We start from the raw sequence: 14,234 nt of genomic DNA on the forward strand, positions 1-14,234 counted from the left end.
AGTGGGTATCCTTTCCCTTCTCCAGGGGATCTTCCCAACCCAGGTCTCCTGCACTGCAGGCAGATTCTTTACCAGCTGAGCCACAAGGGAAGCCCATGTCTCCCTTGGCCTGGCATAACTGAAATCCTCAAAATTGATTTAATGTATACATAGAAATAAGTTCCTCTCTAGGATATAATCATCTAAAATATGCAGTCACACACATTCTAAAACATCAAACTTGCATTTTTGTGAAATATTTTTATAATGGGGGCTGTAGGTTTGACTAAATCATCAATCTAAATCAATATTATGGGTGATTATTGAGAATCACTCTTGTACCTGCTTTCTTGTATTCTTCAAATACTTCTACTCTTTTATTACTGCCTTGCTGATTTCAGAGCTCTGCAAAGAACAAAAAGACAAATGTTAGGATTTGGTGTTTCACCAGGAACTCCTCTTTAAAAAAAAAAAAGTTACTGGAGTATAGTTGCTTTACAATGCTGTGTTAATGTCTGCTATACGGCAAAGTGAATCAGATATTCATATACACATATCCCCTCCGTTTTTTGGATTTCCTTCCCACTTTGGTCACCACAGAGCACTGAGTATATTTCCTGTGCTATACAGTAGGTTCTCATTCATTATCTGTTTTATACATAGTATCAATAATGCATATATGTAAATCCCAATCTCTCAATTTATCCCAGGCCTTCCTTCCCCCTTTGATGTCCATACGTTTGTTCTCTACATCTGTGTCTCTATTTCTGCTTTGCAAATAGCTTCATCTATAGGAATGCCTCTTTCCTAGGTAAAATATTTAATTTGCTTGTAATGCCCATTCTTCCAAACTTGAGGACTTATGATCACAAGATTCATGGAATACAGCTATTTCTTATTTGTATTCAACTTAATCTGCTTTGTTCAGCTCACAGAGGTCTATAGGAAAGAACTCTAGCTGACTCATTTATTTGCTTACATGCGCCAAGCACTATTCTAAGTTTTTGGATCAACTCATTTGTTCCTCATAACTACTGGGCAGGCAAGGGTTAACTCAGCAGGCTTGAGTTACTGAAATGCTACCCTTTCTAAGGAAAGGCCTTCTTCAGAACTGGCCTTAATCCAGCTCCTGGAAGATAATCTCTGAGCTCTTGGAATAGGCTGACCGATAAGAAAGTCTCCATACGTGTTTCTGCTGCTCCAGGTGGGCCAGATATATTTATGGTGAACACCTGTTTTTGCTTGAAGAGGAGTGGCTGAAATCTGAATAGTGAGGTCAGTCATCTGGTGCTGCAAGCTTCTGTGACTGACCTCTAATAAAGCTCTAGACACCAGAGGTCAGCTGAGCTTCCCTGGCTGACCACATGTGACCACTTCACACATGTGGTCACACATGGTGGCTGAGAGAATTAAGGACATCCCCATGTGCCCTTAGGGGCTTTCCCAGGTGACTCAGTGGTAAAGAATCTGCTTGCCAGTGCAGGAGGCAAAGGAGACATGGGTTTGATCCCTGAGTCAGGAAGATCCTCTGGAGTCGGACATGGTGACCTGCTCCAGTATTCTTGCCTGGAGAATCGCACGGACAGAGAAGCCTGGTGGGCTACAGACCAGGGGATCGCAAAGAGTCAGACACAACTGAGCAAGCACACACGCAGGTGCCCTTCAGACATACAACACGTCCTAGAACTAACACCAAAAAGGATGTCATTTTCATCATAGGGGATTCAAACGCAGAAGCAGGAAGTCAACAGATACTCAGAATAACAAGGCAAGTTTGGCCTTAGAATACAAAATTAAGAAGGGCAAAGGCTAACAGGGTTTTGTCAAGAGAACATGCTGGTCATAGCGAACACCTTCTTTCAACAACACAAGAGACGGCTCTACACAAGGACATTACAGATGGTCAATACCAATATCAGATTATGTTCTTTACAGCCAAGATGAAGATGAAGAAGCTCTCTACAGTCAGTAAAAACAAGACCTGGAACTTATTGTGGCTCAGATCATCAGCTCCTAATTGCAAAAATTCAGGCTTAAATTGAAGAAAGTAGGGAAAACTACCAGGCCATTTAGGTATGATGTAAATCAAATCCCTTATGATTAGACAGTGGGGGTGATGAATAGATTCAAGGAACTAGATGTGGTAGACAGAGTGCCTGAAGAACTATGGATAGAGGCTGGTAACATTGTACAGGAGGCAGAGAAACCATTCCAAAGAAAAAGAAATGCAAGAAGGCCAAGCTTAACATATAGCTGAGGAAAGAAGAGAAGCAAAAAGCAAGGGAGAAAGGGAAAGATATACCCAATTGAATGTAGAGTAAAAGAGAATAGCAAGGAGAGATAAGAAGGCCTTTTCAAATGAACAATGCAAAGCAACAGAGAAGTGAAACAAAATGGGAAAGACTAGAAACCTATTCAAGAAAACTGGAGACATCAAGGGAACATTTTGTGCAAGGATGGGCATGATAAAGGACAGAAACAGTAACAACCTCTTCTCTATCAGAAGAAGAGATTAAGAGGTGGCAAGGATACACAGAAGAACTAAACAAAAATGGTCAAAGTGAATAAGCTACACATACACACATATCCCTTCATTTCTGGATTTCTTTCCCATTAAGGTGACCACAGAGCATTGATTAGAGTTCCTTATGTGATACAGTAGGTTTTCATTGGTTATCTATCATATACATAGTATCAGTAGTGTATATATGCCAATACCAATCTATAACTGTGTGTATAACAGCTTTTCTAAATCTTGCTGCTGCTGCTGCTGCTACTAAGTCGCTTCAGTTGTGTCTGACTCTGTGCAACCCCATAGACGGCAGCCACCCCGGGAACCCTTCTAACAAATAATTGAGGCTAAGGGTGGCCTTTGGGATCCCCAACAAACCACCCTGTGAGATACTATTACCCGTATAATATAGACAGTGAAGTGAAGTGAAGTGAAAGTCGTTCAGTCATGTCTGGCTCTTTGCAATCCCATGGACTATATAGTCCACCAGGCTCCTCTGTCCATGGAGTTCTCCAGGAAAGAATACTGGAGTGGTTAGCCATCCTTCTCCAGGGGATCTTCCTGGGGATTGAACCTGGGACTCCTGCACTGCAGCCAGATTCTTTACCGACTGAGCCACCAGGGAAGGAACTGGCAAAGAAAGAACTGGACAATGAATTCTGAGGTAACCCAGAATCCCACAGCTAGTTTAAGTGTCGGTATTTAAATTTGAATCCAATCATCTGGTTTAGGCATTTTACCACCACTATGACATGTGGTTTATCAAAATATTTATTATGTGCTGTTCAATACATGTATCAAAAAATGCCACCTGGTTCTTTTTTTATTTTGTTATCAAGGATGATAATTTTCAAATTGTAAATGGACCATCAATTACCAAATTTCATTTTGTCTGTCAACAAAAGAGCAATAACTTTTATTGAGTTAAAGTTTTACTTTCTGCTGTATTTTATTCAAAACAAACTTTCTCCCAGTCATGTCAACAATGCAGATGTGATGTTAAGATTTTCTCACTCTCATCCTCATATATTTCTTTCTATATGGTTTTTAATACAGGGGAATGAAAACTACAGAGTTAGCTTTAAATCAAACACCAGGTTTTATTTAATTTGGGGAAAACAAAACACCTTATCATGGTTTTTCTTAAGATTTATAATATTTTGAGTCTAAGAGATCCAGAATTGCCTTGAAGTGTTAGAAAAAATAGTTTCACAACAGGAGAAAGCGTGAGACTAATCAGTTGCTAATTAAAGAAAATGTAAACCATCTACTGATTTCTAAACGCAATGGATTAAAATAATATGCCAGTTATGTACAAAAGTCATGAGTTCCCTATATTAAGCTTTTTTCAGGTAGACTCTGCAAAAAACACTTTGGTCTAGTTAATCATTTTCATTAGGTGTGTGAAGTAGCTTTATTCATTCAACTTATTCTAACACTGGAAAAAAAACATAATTCTTTATCTTATCTTTTAAATTATCTTATCTTTTTAAATTCACCCTGAACTAAGCATTGGACACTGTTGTACACATATGGATCCCAGTGTCTTGTTCTTATCACTCAGGCTGCACATCTCTTGATTTTCTGACATGTCACGACAATCACAAAAGGAGTCAACCCTGCAGTGTGGATGTTCAGAGGCCAGTGTGGTCTCAGAGTGTCCAAACAGTCCTTAAAATAACTTCCAAAAGTACAAGTAAAGAACGCAGGGGAAGGGCAATCCCTCACATAGTGATGATGAAATACACGGAATGTAACTGGATAACTGTGAAAGTGCAAAGAATAAACGTTTATGATGCAGAAGTATCAATGGTGTCATGTGAGCCTGAGTCTTTCATACTTGTTTTTTCCCCTTTATCTTGTTATTTATTACTTCTCAGCCCCCATCACAAAACAAGAACTAATTTACCCAAACCCACCAAGGTGTTGGGTTGTCTTAAATAAATATCCCACACAGTGAATGCAAACAAAAGCCCTATTTAACACTTATCATTGCCTTCACAATAAATGATCAAGTAGAATACTGGCCTTAATTAGGACATAAAGTTTTCTTTAGAAAATAGAAAATTATATCTTAGACAACTTCAATAATATTCAACTAAATTGAATATTATTGATTAGCAATAAACCAGGCAATATTTTAAAAATGGAGTAGCCTCTATTGCGCTCTACCTTATGCTTCTTGGGTTCCTATATCCATCCCCTGTGGCCCTAAATGGGGCAGACTCTCATGACTCACATTTTCCCTCTACTCAGGAGTTCTGGTGTGATGGGGATATAGCCATAGTCAGAGCCGGATAGCTGCCTTTTTCCACATGGCCCCATGAAAGCACGCTGGGCTTGAGATGCCTTGTTGTTGATCTCAGACAGCTGGTGACTCCAGGTCAACAGTCCCATCAGTGAGAGGTTTGGGGATGCTATGCCAAAGGCAAGGGCCACGTGGGGTGGCGTTTAGAAAGGACTAGGAAGAGATGACATATATGTCAGGATGTTGTATAGTATGGAGATCCTCTCTGCTTCTGAAAAAACTCAAGCATTTGTGCCCTAAAAGATCCAGCAGTTAAAACCTGTTTCACAGATATTATATGTAACATTCACACACATATATATACACATAGTAAAATTACTAGAATCTGTCTCTGAAATAGATGCGAAAATTTAACCCTATCTCAAAAGTAGACTTTTTAAAAATTAAATTTTAATTAAAGGATAATCACTTTGCAATACTGTGCCTCCCTCTTAAGCCTTCCTCCCACCTCCCACCCCTCTGGGTTGTCGCAGAGCATTGGATTTGAGCTCTGTGCATCGTACAGCAAATTCCCACTGGCTATACAACTAAAAGCAGACTTTTAAAATCTTACTTTTGGTCTTCAATTTCCACCCCTTACTGTAAAAACAAAATAGGATTTACAATAGCTAAAAATGAGATTATGCTCAAGTGCTGACAATCATCACATCAACTAAAAGACTACAATTTTCTACAGGAATTTAGAAAATGACTTAAGAAAAGTCTCAGGATACAAGATAAATTTGCAATAACAACTTCAATATAACAGCAACAAACAGAAAGTAAAATTTTTGAAATAAATAAATGCAACGCCCAGTGGCATCAACCATCCTGACTCACTACAGCAGTAACAACAAAACCCACAAAGTACTTATGAATAACTCTGTAAAAAAAAATTATTAAAAGCTATAAAGGAAATAAGGAACTATAACACATGCACGAGTGGGAAAGTACTTACAACAAAAATATCACTACTCCTGAAATTTATATTTTTAGCTCAATTCAAATCAAAATTCTAGTAGGGGTAATTTTAGAGTCTGTCAAAACTTTCTAAAGTTTACTTGAAGAAAGAGTCATAGATCATAAAGAAAATTTTGAATATAAATATTAATGAGATGTTTTGTTCTAGCTAATGATAAAATACACTGTTGTGACACAAGATTTAACATAGTACAGAACTGGCTTAGAAACTGACATATAAGGCACCCCAGAAACATCCTATTTTATGCATTTATTCACCATATATTTAATGCCTATCATATGCCAAGCCCTGTGCTAGTTATTGAAGGGAAAACACAATTCCTGCCCTCAGAAAATTTGAAGGGGGAGAAACTAGCTATTTTCATTTTGATAGAAATTGATACAAATGGGCATAGGACTTTATGAATGCATATAGAAAAGAAATCTAAATTCAGGGTATCATAAAATGGACACCACTAATTACTGAAAAAGAAATTGTTTAATAAGTAATGTTGAGATAATTGCCTATCTTTTGAAACAAAAATCTAATATGTCTCATTAGATATAGATATAAATTGCAAACACTTTATGGAACTAAATACAAGTGAAATGCAACATAAAAAATAAATTAAATGGAATTGATTATTTATATGTCTCTTTGGAGAGGGCAAGTCTACCTCTGAAGTATATAAGTGCTAAAAGAAATTAGAAAGAATAAGACAGGTTGATTGGACTATGTAAAAAAACTTCCCTAGGTAAAAAACATAAAAAGAAAAAATTAAAAAGCAAAGCAGATGTGAAATTATTTGCAGCAATTACAATACATCAAAATCTATTTTATATAAATACTAAATACCAAAATCAAAATGAAGAAAGAGCTCATTAATGAACATATGGGAAAATGTTCAACTTCATTAGTACTCAAGGAAATAACCATTAAAACAATGATCGACAATATTTCATCTAACAAATTGGCAATGAAGAGAAAATGTTCATCTATGGTACCATTTTGAAATTGTTTTGAATGCCACTTTTCTAAAACCTTTAAGAGCTCTAAAAGTATTCCTATCCTGTTGCAGAAAATCTTGAAAGAATTCTCACTATATAAAATTCATACAAGATGCTCATATCAGGCACACTCTATTTGAATATCCACTAATCCATAGCACCATTTAGATAACTGCTAGACAAATATTCATCATCCTGTCACAGGTACCATACCCAGTTCAGAGGAGGCATGCAAGAAATGTCTTGAATATTGAATAGATGAACTAATGGGCTTATTTATTCATCATTAAAATAAATAAAAGTGGGGCACTGGCTTCTTAAAAAAAGTTTTCACAGTCTTTGATCTCAGTTCAGTTCAGTCAGTTGTGTCTGACTCTTTGTGACCCCATGGACTGCAGCATGCCAGGCCTCCCTGTCCATCACCAACTCCCAGAATTTACTCAAACACATCCATTGAGTCAATGATGCCGTCCAACCATCTCATCCTCTGTTGTCCCCTTCTCCTCCCACCTTCAATCTTTCCCAGCATCAGGGTCTTTTCAAGTGAGTCAGTTCTTCACAACAGGTGACCAAAGTATTGGAGTTTCAGCTACAACATCAGTCCTTCCAATGAATATTCAGGACTGATTTCCTTTAGGATTGACTGGTTGGATCTCCTTGTAGTCCAAGAGACTCTCAAGAGTCTTCTCCAACACCACAGTTCAAAAGCATCAACTCTTCAGCACTCATCTTTCTTTATAGGCCAACTCTCACATTCATACATGACTACTGAAAAAACCATAGCTTTGACTAGACGGACCTTTGTTGGCAAAATAATGTCTCTGCTTTTTAATATGCTGTCTATGTTGGTCATAACTTTTCTTCCAAGTAGCAAATGTCTTTAAATTTCATGGCTGCAGTCACCATTTGCAGTAATTTTGGAGCCCCAAAAAAAGTCTGTCACTGTTTCCACTGTTTCCCCATCTATTTCCCATGAAGTGATGGGACCAGTGCAGTTGTGCAGTAGTTTGAGCATTCTTTGGCATTGCCTTTCTTTGGGATTGGAATGAAAACTGAGCTTTTCTGGTCCTGTGGTCACTGCTGAATTTTCCAAATTTGCTGGCATATTGAGTGCAGCACTTTCATAGCCTCATCTTTTCGGATTTGAAAGAGCTCAACTGGAATTCCATCACCTCCACTAGCTTTGTTTATAGTGATGCTTCCTAAGGCTTACTTGACTTCACATTCCAGAATGTCTGGCTCTAGGTGAGTGATCACACCATGGTGATTATCTGGGTCATGAAGCTCTTTTTTGTACAATTCTTTTGTGTATTCTTGCCATCGCTTCTTAATATCTTCTGCTTCTGTTAGGTCCATACCATTTCTGTCCTGTATTGTGCCCATCTTTGCATGAAATGTTCCCTTGGTATCTCTAATTTTCTTGAAGAGATCTCTGCTACTGCTACTGCTAAGTCACTTCAGTCGTGTCCAACTTTGTGTGACCCCATAGATGGCAGCCCACCAGGCTCCCCCATCCCTGGGATTCTCCAGACAAGAACACTGGAGTGAGTTGCCATTTCCTTCTCCAATGCATGAAAGTGAAAAATGAAAGTGAAGTCGCTCAGTCGTATCCGACTCTTAGCGACCCCATGGACTGCAGCCCACCAGGCTCCTCCATCCATGGGATTTTCCAGGCAAGAGTACTGGAGTGGGGTGCCATTGCCTTCTCTGGAAGAGATCTCTAGTCTCTCATTCTATTGTTTTCCTCTACTTCTTTGCACTGATCACTGAGGAAGGCTTTCTTATCTCTTCTTGCTATTCTTCAGAACTCTATACTCAAATGGGTATATCTTTCCTTTTCTCCTTTGCTTTTCGCTTCTCTTCTTTTCATAGCTATTTGTAAGGCCTCCTCAGACAGCCATTTTGCTTTTTTGCATTTCTTTTTCTTGGCCATGGTCTTGATCCCTGTCACCTGTACAATGTCACAAACCTCCGTCCATAGTTCTTCAGGAATTCTGTCTATCAGATCTAATCCCTTGAATCTGTTTCTAACGTCCACTGTATAATCATAAGGGATTTGATTTAGGTCATACCTGGATGGTCTAGTGGTTTTCCCTACTTTCTTCAATTTAGGTCTGAATTTGGCAATAAAGAGGTCATGATCTGAGCCACAGATCATGAGTCAGTTTCTAGTCTTCTTTTGCTGACTGTATCAAGCTTCTCCATCTTTGGCTGGAAAGAATACAGTCAATCTGATTTCAGTATTGACCATCTGGTGATGTCCATGTGTAGAGTCTTCTCTTGCGTTGTTGGAAAAGGGTGTTTGCTATGACCAGTGTGTTCTCTTGGCAAAACTCTATTAGCCTTTGCCCTGCTTCATTCTGTATTCCAAGGCCAAATTTGCCTGTTACTCAACGTCTTTGATCTAGTAATTCTAATTCTGAGTTTCTATCTAGGGAAATAATCCTAAATGGGGGGTGGTGGTGGGGAGAAAAGGTGTATATATAAAAAATTACCACAATAGATAAAAGTTAGAAATTGCCTAAATATTCAAGTATAGAGGAATCTTTGAAACTATTGTGTTATTTTAATTTGGTGAAATAGTATGTCACGATTAAAAAGAAGAGTTTAGAATTCAGGTTTAGAAAGACATGCAAAATATTAAAAGTGAAAAGCAAGTTTTAAAGTTATATATCTCGTATATCAGTGGTACTCAAACTTTTTTGGCACCAGGGGCTGGTTTCATGGGACACAATTTTTCCATGAACTAGGGGGTGGGGGACTGAAGCTGAAGTTCCAATACTTTGACCACCTGATGCAAACAGCCAATTCATTGTAAAAGACCCTAATGCTGGGAAAGATTGAGGGCAAATGGAGAAGAGGGTGTCAGAGGATGAGATGGCTAGATGGCATAACTGACACAATGGATATGAACGTGGGCAAACTCCAGGAGATGGTGAGGGACAGGGAGGCCTGTCATGCTCCATCCATGGGGTCACGAAGAGTCAGACACGATTGGGCAACTGAACAGCAACAGGCGGTGAGGGATGGTTTGGGATGATTTAAGTGCCTTACATGTATTGTGTACTTTGTTTCCAGTATTATTACATCAGCCCCACCTCAGATTATCAGACATTAGATCCTGGAGACTGGGAACCCCTGTACAGGTACACTGTAGTAGGTAAGACTCAGCATAAAATCCTATCTTCATTAACGGCATCTCCATGAACAATTTAAACTCTTCAAGTCTCAGTTTCCTTATTTATAAAATGGGGCAGTAGTTACAATATTGTCTGTTTAAAAGACTTTTATTTTTAATTGAATTCAAATTAGATAATTCAAATAGTGTTAATATCAAATATTATATAACACATATTCAGTAATCACAGATATAGCTTTTATTTGAAGTATTAAACAAAACTAAAACATATGCACACCAGAAAGTCCATATGCTAATACATCAATACATTGGCAGCAATTACTGTGTGATGGATTTGGCTGCTCACTACCTTTGGAACATCTCTCCTACATTTGGGAAATTTCCACATTACATGTTTACACATCACAATGATGGATGCCCCCAAACCCACTTTGACGTCTTCTTTACATGTTATGAGTCTAAGTAATCCATGAATGAATAGATACTTGGTGAGAATGCTAGGGTGAAAGCCTGTTATGAAGCCTTTTCTGATAACACACCCTTGTACAAGCCTTCCATTTTTAAATTTATTTTTAAACAAAGTATAATTTGCAATGTTGTGTTCGTTTCTGGTGTACAGCAAAACTATTCAGTTATATATTCTTTTTCACAGTCTTTTCTATTTTAGTTTAGTACAAGATACTGAACATAATTCCCTGGGCTATATAATAGGTCCTTTTAAATCTATTTTATATATCATAGTGTGTATCTGTTAGTCCCAAACTCCCAATCCATCCTTCCCCCACTTCGTCTCCCCTTGGCAACCACAAGCCTGTTCTTTATGTCTGTGAATCTGTTTCTGTCTCATAGATAAGTTCATTTGTATGATATTATAGATTCCACACATTAAGTGATATCATATGATATTTGTCTTTCTCTATCTGGCTTACTTCACTTAGTATAATAATCTCTAGGTCCACCCATGCGGCTGTAAATGGCATTATTTTTTTTTCTTTTAATGGCTGAGTAATATTCTGTTGTACACATATACCACATCTACTTAATCCATTTGTCTATTGATGGGAAATTAGGTTGAATCTATGTCTTGGCTATTAAATAGTGCTGCAATGAACACTGGGGTACATGTTCAGTTCAGTTCAGTTCAGTTGCTCAGTCGTGTCTGACTCTTTGTGACCCCATGAATCGCAGCACGCCAGGCCTCCCTGTCCATCACCAACTCCTGGAGTCCACCCAAACCCAGGTCCATTGAGTCGGTGATGCCATCCAACCATCTAATCCTCTGTCGTCCCCTTCTTCTCCTGCCCTCAATCTTTCCCAGCATCAGGGTCTTTTCAAATGAGTCAGCTCTTCGCATCAGGTGGCCAAAGTATTGGAGTTTCAGCTTCAACATCAGTCCTACCAATGAACACCCAGGACTGATCTCCTTTAGGATGGACTGGTTGGATCTCCTTGCAGTCCAAGGGACTCTCAAGAGTCTTCTCCAACACCACAGTTCAAAAGCATCAATTCTTCGGTGCTCAGCTTTCTTTATAGTCCAACTCTCACATCCATACATGACCACTGGAAAAACCATAGCCTTGACTAGATGGACCTTTGGGGTGCATGTATCTTTCTGAATTAGAATTATACACTATACCTCAGGCACGTGAAAATTTTCAGTTTAGAAGCATGTGCTTCACAGAATCTACCTGGCAATCCATTCTAAGAGCTGAGATCCCTGCCCGCCATCAGAGGTAATGGGGGCAGAAGATCCGCCATCAGACTCAGGTGAAGGCAGTGGATCCTGTGCCAGGGGCAGGAATTGGGGGTTTGTCCAGGAGCAGTCAGTGCTCATGTGTATCCACTGGGCTTAGAGTTCTTGAGTGGGCAGCGTCAGAGCCTGAGCCAGTCCTCTTTAAGGCTATAATGGGTCCTCTGCACCTCTGTCTACATCAGCCTTTTCCTCCATCACACACGCAGACACACGTACACATCTGTATATATGTATATAATCATACTTTATAACTATGTTGGTATCAAGATAGATATAGTATCATATAATAAAAATTCTTCCAACCTGAAAATTCTTTCTCCTTCAGATTTTAAAAGAAATTAAGACATTTTCATGGCCCCATAAAATCACAGTAGGTCATTGTCAGCATGCCTACTGGGTTCCTGAGAGAAAAGTCAGTCCTACCTAATGTGTTCAGGTGAATTCCTTTTCTCTTAAGTGAGCTAGACCCTATTCTGTGTTTGCAGCTATGAAAACCTGGTAATACAGATGACAAAACTACAGTGAAATTTTCCTTCTTTCAACTTTCTAGGAGTCCTCAAATTTTTTGGAAAAGCATGTATTACTCGTTAAAGAGAAGATGACGTGTTAAGAAAAAGAAGAAACTCTGACTAGTTAACATATCTTGAGCAGTTAACAGCATGCAGTTCACATGCATATCTCAGAATCTCAAGCTAGAAAGGGACGGCAAAGGTCACTGTGGAAAAACTGTCACGTAGTCTTGCCACCCATCTGTCATCTGAAACACCTCCACCCCACCTCCTGACCAAGTTTTCACAATCATCGATACTGAGTTTAGTAGTTCCCTAACTCAAGGAGAAAATATCAGAAATTCTGTCTCTAGTTATCTTTGACCATTAGAAAGCTCTTCTTTAAAACTGAATCAAAATATATTTATTTACAAAATTTTCTTTTTTTTTTTAACCCTCTGTGTACATCTCCAACATCTGAGAATTCCTTATACTCCCATCTTGGATATGCAATATCAATGCCTTAAAATCACTTTATAGCAACCCAACTCAAAAGACTTTTATATCTACTACACACACTTGCGGAGGAGGCAATGGCACCCCACTCCAGTACTTTTGCCTGGAGAATCCCATGGACGGAGGAGCCTGGTGGGCTACAGTCCATGGGGTCGCGAAGAGTCGGACACGACTGAGTGACTTCACTTTCACTTTTCACTTTCATGCACTGAAGAAGGAAATGGCAACCTACTCCAGTGTTCTTGCCTGGAGAATCCCATGGACCGGGAAGCCTGGTGGGCCGCCGTCTATGGGGTTGCACAGAGTCGGACACGACTGAAGCGACTTAGCAGCAGCAGCAGCAGCACACACTTGATACTTTGATTCAGTATCAGTCTACCATTCCCTTCTGCTCCAAAGCAGAGATGTGAATTGCTAGATCATAGAAACTGTCTCTTCTCTCTCTTCAGACCACAAACTCATTATTTCTTTGACTTCCATCAGAGGAAAACAAATTTGTACTGGGCCATTGTTTTAAAAGAAATTTGGAACCCAATACAAAATTCACACGTTATTGTTTTGGAAAATAAAATATTTCTACTTCTTTGTTTTTCTTGAAGAAGCTAGGCAAAATGAAATAGTAAAAACTGTTCAAAACTAGGAATCTGGAAATACAGATTCTAAGTCCTGGTTCTACTAACAAATCCTGTATCATCTATAAAATCCAGGTTCTTCCATCCCATAAGGGATAATTTAGATTCTTAATATCTAATAACTGGATTTCTAATAAAGAACTAGATCTCTAAGTCATCACCAGATTAAGTAAATTTAAAATAAAACTACTGAGCAATGTCATTGCATTTGTACTTAATATTCCTTTTAACCAATAAAGAGAAATATTAAATGGGGTTGGAATCAAATGCACATCACCATTAGTTATCCATCTGATTGATCACCATCAGGTATGCATTTTGTGTGTGTCTGTTCTTGGAAACTGACATCATCAACAGATAATTGCATTCAGAAGATGTGATAATATATAACCACATTGCTGCTGCTGCTGCTGCTGCTGCTAAGACGCTTCAGTCGTGTCCGACTCTGTGCGACCCCAAAGATGGCAGCCCACCAGGCCCTGCCATCCCTGGGATTCTCCAGGCAAGAACACTGGAGTGGGTTGCCATTTCCTTCTCCATTGTGTGAAAGTGAAAGTGAAGTTGCTCAGTTGCAACTGACTCGTAGTGACCCCATGGAATGCAGCCTACCAGGGTCCTCCATCCATGGGATTCTCTAGGCAAGAGTACTGGAGTGGCTTGCCATTGCCTTCTCCAACCACATTACTCAGACATAACTAATGGAATATTATTCAGCCATAAAAAATGAATACTGCCATTCTGCAGTAACTTGGATGGACATAGAAATTATTGTGTTTAGTGAAGTAAGTCAGAGAAAAGCAAATAACTTTATGATATCATTTATATATGGAATCTAAGAGTAATACAAATGAATATATATACAAAACAGAAAAAAATTTATAGATACAGAATCAAACTTGTGGTTCTCAAAGGAGAGATGGAATGCGAGAAGAATAAATTAGAGGTATGAGATTAATAAAC

The 14,234-nt window shown here is 38.8% G+C and overlaps 1 protein-coding gene across 5 annotated transcripts in view; it reads right to left on the reverse strand.

Annotated features, from left to right (window-relative positions):
* The window catches only part of INPP4B (inositol polyphosphate-4-phosphatase type II B), a 458,048-nt gene extending 457,662 nt beyond the window's left edge, over window positions 1–386 (reverse strand). For all 5 annotated transcript variants that reach the window (XM_025267085.3, XM_006053797.4, XM_025267083.3 and 2 more), the window contains exon 1: window positions 322–386. The gene's annotated coding sequence lies outside the window, so the exon portion shown is untranslated. The remainder of the gene's footprint in view (window positions 1–321) is intronic.
* Between the last annotated feature and the right edge of the window lie 13,848 nt (window positions 387–14,234).

Source organism: Bubalus bubalis, chromosome 17, assembly GCF_019923935.1.
Source record: "Bubalus bubalis isolate 160015118507 breed Murrah chromosome 17, NDDB_SH_1, whole genome shotgun sequence".
In the NCBI taxonomy this organism is placed as follows: domain Eukaryota; kingdom Metazoa; phylum Chordata; class Mammalia; order Artiodactyla; family Bovidae; genus Bubalus; species Bubalus bubalis.